At 51.5% G+C, this 7,738-nt stretch overlaps 1 protein-coding gene across 1 annotated transcript in view; it reads left to right on the forward strand.

The window, feature by feature from the left end:
• The first annotated feature begins 1,198 nt into the window (after positions 1–1,198).
• Positions 1,199–7,738, forward strand: part of PIK3CD (phosphatidylinositol-4,5-bisphosphate 3-kinase catalytic subunit delta) — a 28,531-nt gene continuing 21,991 nt past the window's right edge. The window contains 1 exon segment of the mRNA XM_023746358.1: positions 1,199–1,328. The gene's annotated coding sequence lies outside the window, so the exon portion shown is untranslated.

Consider the following 7,738-nt stretch of genomic DNA (forward strand, 5'->3'; position numbering starts at 1 on the left):
GACCCGAAGGTTCCTGGCGGGCGTGAGCGCCGGAGCCGGAGACCCACCTTTCTCCCGGGAAGAGCCTACTCCCGGCCCGCCCGCTGGTGGATCCTGCCCCGCCGGCCCCGCACTTCCTGACCTGAATTCCTGAGGACGGCGCATCCCTTCCTCGCCTCCTCCAACTCTTCCCTCTCTGGGCTCCATCACGCTTGCCGCTTTGTTGTCCCTCGGTGCGAAAGTGCGTTCTCTGCGATCGTGTCTCATTTCCCTGTGGCTGAGCTGCTGTTTTTGTTTTTGTTTTTTTTTCCCCCGTCCTCTTGTTAACTCCATCGATCATCCGTGGAAGTTATTTCTCCCTTAGCTCTTGGCGCTGACCTCCTTGGTGACAGTGCCGTGGGAAGCCTTTGCCATGTCCCCCGGATGCCGAGTGAGGGGACCATCCCCGCCCACGGCCCCAGGCTGCTGGGGGCGGGGGTGTATCTTTCCCTCCCGGAGGCGGGCAGCAGGGAGTTTCAGCTTGTCCTTGGGAAATGCATTCTTGGAAGGGATGTCTTTCCCAACAGCCTCCTAGCACTGGGCTTCGTGTCTCACCCGGAAGCCAGTGTTCAGGGTTCTTGCTCCCAGCCATGCCTCGTGGGGTCCAGGCAGGAGGTTCCCTGCTGTGGAGGTCGCAGTGCCCAGGGTCTGGGGTTAGGTAAGGGGCAGGTCTTACTCCCTCTCTGGGGACAGATTATTCCCAGGAGTGGCCCAGGGATGCAGTGGGTGGGCCCCTCCCCACACCCTCCCCATCTCCAGGAGCTGGCCCGGGTCCTCTTTTAGGATGCAATTGGGGTCTTGCATGGGGACCTCAAGTTCAGGAACCTGCTGTCTGCAGCGATTGAATGGAACTCCAACCCAGGCTTGGCTCAGATTGCTTACTCTGCTTTCAAAAGCCAAACAAAACCAGCAAACAACTCGAAAAACGGTCTGAGTCATCTGAATGTGTGTGTTTGTCTGCTTCGGGCCCTGGACGTGCTCCTGTGGTTTGCTCGGTGCCACCGAAGGGAGCTGGGGTTTGCAGGCCGCGGAGGGTAGAAAAGGCCCACCCAGCAGGAGGCGATTGGTTTGCAGGAAGGGAGCCCGGGTGAAGCAGTCGAGTTGAAGCTAAAGTTTTGCAAGAGAATGCACAGAAGGTTTCTGAGACGCTTACATTTTTTTCTTTCCTTTTTTTTTTCTTTCTCCCCAGACAGATAAGGAGCCCTCAGAGTCAAGCAAGGACGGAATGACGCTCACTGGTTCCAACGCATCTTTGAGCTGCCAGGCAGAGGGGCCTTTGCCGCTGGTCTTTCTTGGACCGATCCAGAGAGGTAGGTGGGCGAAGGAGACCAGTGGGATGCTGGGAGAAGAGATGTTATTTTGTGGATGAGTTGACACTGGAATGTAACCCTCCGCCCTCCCCGACCACTGAGCCACAGGAGAACCGTTCGTTCGGTAGGACTAGAGCCGAGAGGGAGAGAATGACCCGAATTTGTGTGAAGAGCCCGTACTCGGGAAGTGAACTAGACCTTAGCCAGCTTCCCAAGAGAGGATGCTGCTGCTGGGACAGGAGGGGGTGGGAGCTGCGGGGAGCCCTGGAGCCCATGGTTCAGCTGCAGTGTTTGGTGTTTGACTTGCCCCCGTCCCGGTAGAATTGGGCTGGCTTATTTGGGGAGAGAAAAAGTAAGGCATTCTTCCAAAGGAACTGGCTGAATTTTGATAACTCGGTATCTTGCTTCTCAAGGAGTCCTTAACCGGGGACATTGTGTCTCTCCAGAGAGTTGGCAGTCACTGTATCAGTAATAGGATGCTCCTTGGAGCTTCTAGAACATTAGCTTGGAGGATGAATGCGGTCCTTTCATTGTGCCAGTGAAGAAACTGAGGCTGGAGACTGGCGTTGGCTGGGCACCCCACTCTGGCGCCTGGGAGTAGCTGGGTATGGTTGGGGAGCTCCCAGGTCCATAGGCTGCAGTCCCCTTTGCAAGCTCTGTGGGTACGTCTGTATCCTGTGGGCACGCAGCTCTTTCCTCCTTACCCAGATGCTTGCACCGCTACTGTCATTTCAGGATGGAAAGGGTGCGGGTTATAGCGTGGTATCATCCTTGGAGGCCCCCTTAACGTCATTTTCTCTAGATCTTCATTGGTACTTTCCAAATTTTTTTTGTTTTGTTACATGTGGATCTCTTTTTAAAGATCAAAATATTTAGCAGAATTTTAACCCATAAAGCAGGTAAACATAGCCTCTGTGTCATAGGCCAGGAGACTGGCCCAGAATTCCTTGATTCGAGTTTCTCCTACGCACCTTGATACTTGTTTCAGAAGATGCCTTTTCATAATAATTTTTTAACCCTCAATGTTTTTATTGATAAGAATACCCATTTACTGTCAAAAATTTCCAAAATGAAAAAAAAAATGCAAGCGTAACTCTCCTGTCATTCCCCCCACCCGGCACCAACCACTGTTTCCTTGTGGGAATATCCCCCCCACCCACTAGTCTTCTGTGTGTATCTTTGGAAACGTGATTTTTATTTATTGTTCAGTATTATTGCGGACTTCCACACGAGCATAACTGATTGAATGTATATGTCTGTTTCTGCTCTGTTTCAAAAGCCCACTAGACCGAGAGTAAAGGTATAAACCTGTAAGAAAAAGAACAGGATGAGAGAGGAGGAGGGATGTGAGCAAAAATGTTGACAGATACTAAACAGGTGGGGGAGAGAGGCCGAGCAGAGAGCACTGAATGTCCTGTGTTGTGGGGGAACAGGCTGATGTGTCCATAGGACCCCCCTACCCCCCAGGCTCAAGAATGGGGGCTACAGTGTGTCCCCGACCTGATGTAGAGGGTGCTGGGAAGCAAGAAGATGGGTTGCAAGTGTGTTTAGAGCCACAGACGCCTTGCTCAGCCCACATAGCCAGGGGTCTCCATCTCCCGTTGGGCCAGCCGGGGGCAGGGGAGGCTGAGGAGGCACCCACCGTCCTGAGAACGGGAGGATTCAGGGACACCCTCTCCTGGTTGGCTCCCGGACCCGTGCAGCCTGGCTCAGCCCCACCCTCCACGCAGGGCCTTGAAGACCTCCTTTCTGAGAAAATTGACCTCATGAGAAAAATGACCCTCGGATACTAACATTGGGGGGGACCCTGTTGAAAAGATAGGCTGCTACTTCGTCACTTGGCAGTGACACCTACTGGCAACTAGCCCTGCCTGTGCGCAAACAGCTTGGGGTGCCTCGCTCTGCGATTTCAGCGGCAGCTGCGGGTCATCGCACACAGCATGAGGCCTCGACCGGAAAATACAGAGACCCCCACACACAGAAAGAAGGGATTCGGAAGTCAGAGACATGGTTGTTTTAAAAAAGGGAACATTCATAAAACAGTAATAAGCTATTGGATATGAAACTATGATAGCAGTAGTAAAAATTTCCATGGGATAGAGCTGGAAGATTGAAAAATAAATTCCTAGGAAAGGTAAGAAAATGAGAGAGTCAGCTTGGGAGGCCCAGTATCCATCCCATAGGACCTCAAGAAAACGCGGGGAGAGAAACGGAGCAGGGGGGAGTTATCCAAGAAACTACAGGAGAAAATTCTGGAACTGAAGGAGTCCCCGCGTTAAGCGTCTCTGAGTCGTGCTCAGCACAATGAATAATAAAAGAAGCGGCACGTGAAGGAATGAGATGTGCCGCAGGACATCATTATGAACTCTCAAAGCGCCAGAGATAGAGAAACGTTACAAAAAGCCAACAGACAAAAGCGGGCACGTAGAGGAGGTCAGAACAGGATGGCATTGGACTGGACACACGCAGCACGAGAAGCGGCAGCACAATAGAGCCACTCTTCCAAGCCTCCAGGGGAAATTCATTCCCAGCCCAGAACCCTGTAAGTGCCATCCCAAGCAAAATAATAAAGCTATTTTTTAGGCATGAATTTTCACAAACTTGACACGCCCCTCCGCCCCCCTGGTGACTCTTTTCAAGGAAGATCCTGGAGGCTGTGCTCCAGTCAGATGAGAACGTAAACCAAGAAAGAGGAACAGGTAGCGCGGTGTGCAATTGTCCCTTGTTCCCATCGGGCGCCGCTGCCAAGGGGCCTTCTGTGTTTCAGCTGTTATCTTGCCGGGTCTCGGGAGTGGCGAGAAAAAAGAGACACTTACCCCACCATGGGACCTGAGAACCGGTCCCTTCCAAGCCTCCCCCGTGGCCAGGACCTGTGGCCTGGGCTCCACTGATGAGATGCACTGACGTCAGACTTGACACAGAAGAGAGGGATGACGGGTGGACTGTGTCCCTGCAGCAGTGACGGGCGCAGAAGCGGCAGGGGTGCAGACTGACACCCAGCGCTCGGTGGCAGCGGCAGGCGTTTCGCCGACAGACGTTCAGTGCGGAGTTCGCACCGTGGGCCGCAGTTGTATTTCTCGTCTTGTCCGGCTGTCCGTTTCCCCGGACTTGATAGTCGCCTCATCCTTTTGTTTGCTTTGTTTCCAATGTACGGATCACTCATCCTTCCTCTCACCCTCCAGCGGAACTGTGGCCTCCTCCCAGGGCGCCAGCCGTCCTGATCCACCAGCTCCTCTCCTGCTTGGCTCACCCGGGAGCGGTGGCTTCTTTACTTGCAGCCAAGAGCCCAGGCGGGGAAGGGAGTGCCTGTGATGGTGCAGAGAAGTGCAGAGAAGTCCCGGCACCGCAGCCACGTGGCCGGTCTGCCCGCTCGGACAGGGTCGCCGAGGGCCCGGGAGGAGTAGCTCCAAGAAGAAGGGAGCTGGTGGCTCATCTGACATATTTGCTGCATTTTAAGGAGTTTTATAGCTCCTGTGGGAGAGTTTGGGGGGGAGCTACATAGCCGTACATAGAAAAACAAAGAAAATGAAAAGTGAGGCAACTATCAACTACAGGAATAACAAAAGGTGAACAAGAAAGGAAATAAAATCATAGCGTACCGAGTGGCCTGGCTTTGAACAATGTTTACATAGTAAGCGCTGATGTTTGACTAACGAAAAACGACCCATTACTATATTCGGAAGACGGACGAAAGGATGTGTGTGTGGGTACTTGTAGGGAAGCACAAACTTACCGTAGGGTAAGAAGTTCAAAGTTGAAAACCCGAAATATCAGTGCAAACCTATTGTTTGGAAACGTAGAGACAAATATCCAAAGAAACAACTGAAATTGGGAGTGGTACGTTTGCTTGTGGAGGTCAGGGGACTACTAATTTTTGTTTATTTTTTTTCTGCAAGCATTTTAGTTTTAAGCAATTCTTTTTTTTTTTTTTAATCCTCACCCAAGGATATGCCCTTTACTGATCTTTAGAGACAGAAAAGGGGGAGAGAATGAGAGAGAGAGAGAGAGAGAGAGAGAGAGAGAGAAGTCAGTCGGCCACCTCCTGTATAAGCCAGGAATGGGAATCAAACCCCCAACCCAGGTATGTGCCGTGACCGGGAATTCAACCCACAGCCTTTTGGTATATGGGCTGATGCTCCAACCCACTGAGCCACCCAGCCAGGGCTAGTTTTAAGTGATTTTAACAATCATCTGCTTGCATAACTTTCATAGATACTAACGTTGAAAAGTCCTATTGTGACATCCACATGCACCCATAGTCCAGCAGTTTCCATTTTCTCGATGCTTCCTGCACTGTTTTGCCCACAGGCATGTTGCCAGGATGGATGGGTGTGTGTGTGGTGTCATTCAGTGCCTGGTGACCACGCCCACTCCTTTAAGTTAGCGAGTGATCGTTGACTTAGTCATTTCCCTATTACTTTAGACTTATCACTTTTACAAACAATATCACAATGAGTACCTTAGTGCCTGTAGTTTTTTTAGCCTTTGAATTGCTTCCTTAAGACAGTTCCTGAATTCCCCACACTTCCTGGCCTGAGACCATGGGCTTTCCTACTGACTTGTGTGTGCAGTGTCGAGGGATCCCCTGGGGTGCAGCCCCTCCCCAGGTGGGCCTGGGACCAAGCATCAGGGAGATAGTTGGGATAGAAATTTGCAGGTCGTGGTTCACATTTTCTGACAGCAGCAGGGGTCAGAAGTCTTTTTTTTTTCCATATAGAACAAAATTTCCAGATCCACACCTCTCACTTTTGATGTCTGTCTTGCTTTCCCCCATTGAAGATACTTTTTCCTTTTTAAGTATTCAAATTACAAGTTACTCTTCTTAATTTTTTTTTTTTTAAAGTTACTGTCCTGTTGAAAACTATGGCCTCTCCCTGGCCGGTTAGAGCATCGGTCCATGGACTGAAGAGTCCCGGGTTTGATTCTGGTCAAGGGCATATACCTGGGTTGCAGGCTCGATCCCCAACCCCTGGTCGGGCGCGTGTAGGAGGCAACCATTGGATGTGTCTCCCTCACATCGATGTTTCTCTCCCTCTCTCTCTCTCTCTCTCTCTCTCTCTGTCTCTCTCTCTCTCCCCCTCCCTTCCTCTCTCTCTAAAAATCAATGGGAAAAAATAACCCTCGGGTGAAGATTAACCAAAAAAAAAAAAAGGAAGAAGAAGAAGAAAAGAAAACTGTGGCCTCAAGGGAGACACATTTAAAATGAGGGCGGGTAGACATTTAAAAAGGAAGACAGACTAAAGCCCTGGCCAGGCAGCTCCATTGGTCAGTGTCATCCCCACCCGCCAAGGTTGCTGGTTCAATCCCCGGTCAAGACACTTACAAGAATCCACCAACGAATCCCTAAATAAGTGAAACAACCAAGTCAATCTCTCTCTCTCTCAGAGCAATAAATAAGATAAATAAAGTTTAAAAAAGAAAAGGAAGAAGAAAATTTTAAAAATGACAGGGAGGCAGAAGTGGGCAGACAAGAAAAGCGGGCAGCTCGGCCTCAGCTTCCTTCCCAGGCGGACGCGGGGCTGCCATCTGCGGGTGACCGCGCTCCGTCTCCTCCATCCTCACCCTGCCCTCCTCCGCTCCTTCCTCCCGTGGCAGGAGCTCGGCGCCGTCAGCCCTCAGACAAGCCCTGCCTTCCTGGTCCCGGCCGTTGGGACTTCCTGCTTGCCCGGCCTTGGCTCGTGGGGGTTCCCTCCCTTCTTTCCCTGTTGGACATGTCCCCACCACAGCTGACCACCCGGACAGGGACAGAGCTTCGCCTTAGAGGGCAGCAGAGGCGCGGCCTGCGCTGGACAGCCTTGCCCGCCTCCTTCTTGCTGTGGCTGACGGCTTTGGTGGGGACATCGTTCTGTCCTGAGGGCCACCGTGGCCACCAGGCAGGGAGGAAGCTGGGAGACGGGGCCTCCCCGGGGGACACACGGACATGCTCCCGTGAAAGGTTTCGTATTTTGGAAAAACAGCACATCTATCCTGAGACTACCTGTTGGGGGCCCTGGCCCATCCACTTTTCCTTCTGGTTGTAGCTCTAGTTCTTTGTCAAGAAGGTTCCGAAGGACAGGAAAGTTCAAGGCCCAAGCGCCCGCCCCTCAGCCGAGGCAGAGGATGGGGCGTTTGGTGGCCTGGAGGGCCCAGCCCGTTCCCCATCCCATCCATCTAGCCCAGCGGTTCTCAACCTTCCTAATGCCGCAACCCTTTAATACAGTTCCTCATGTTGTGACCCAACCATAAAATTATTTCGTTGCTACTTCATAACTGTAATTTTGCTACTGTTATGAATCGTCATGTAAATATCTGATATGCAGGATGTGTTTTCATTGTTACAAATTGAACATAATTAAAGCATAGTGATTAATCACAAAAACAATATGTAATTATATATGTGTTTTCCCGATGGTCTTAGGCGACCCCTGTGA

Source organism: Myotis lucifugus, unplaced genomic scaffold (genome assembly GCF_000147115.1).
Source record: "Myotis lucifugus unplaced genomic scaffold, Myoluc2.0 scaffold_658, whole genome shotgun sequence".
Taxonomy (NCBI): domain Eukaryota; kingdom Metazoa; phylum Chordata; class Mammalia; order Chiroptera; family Vespertilionidae; genus Myotis; species Myotis lucifugus.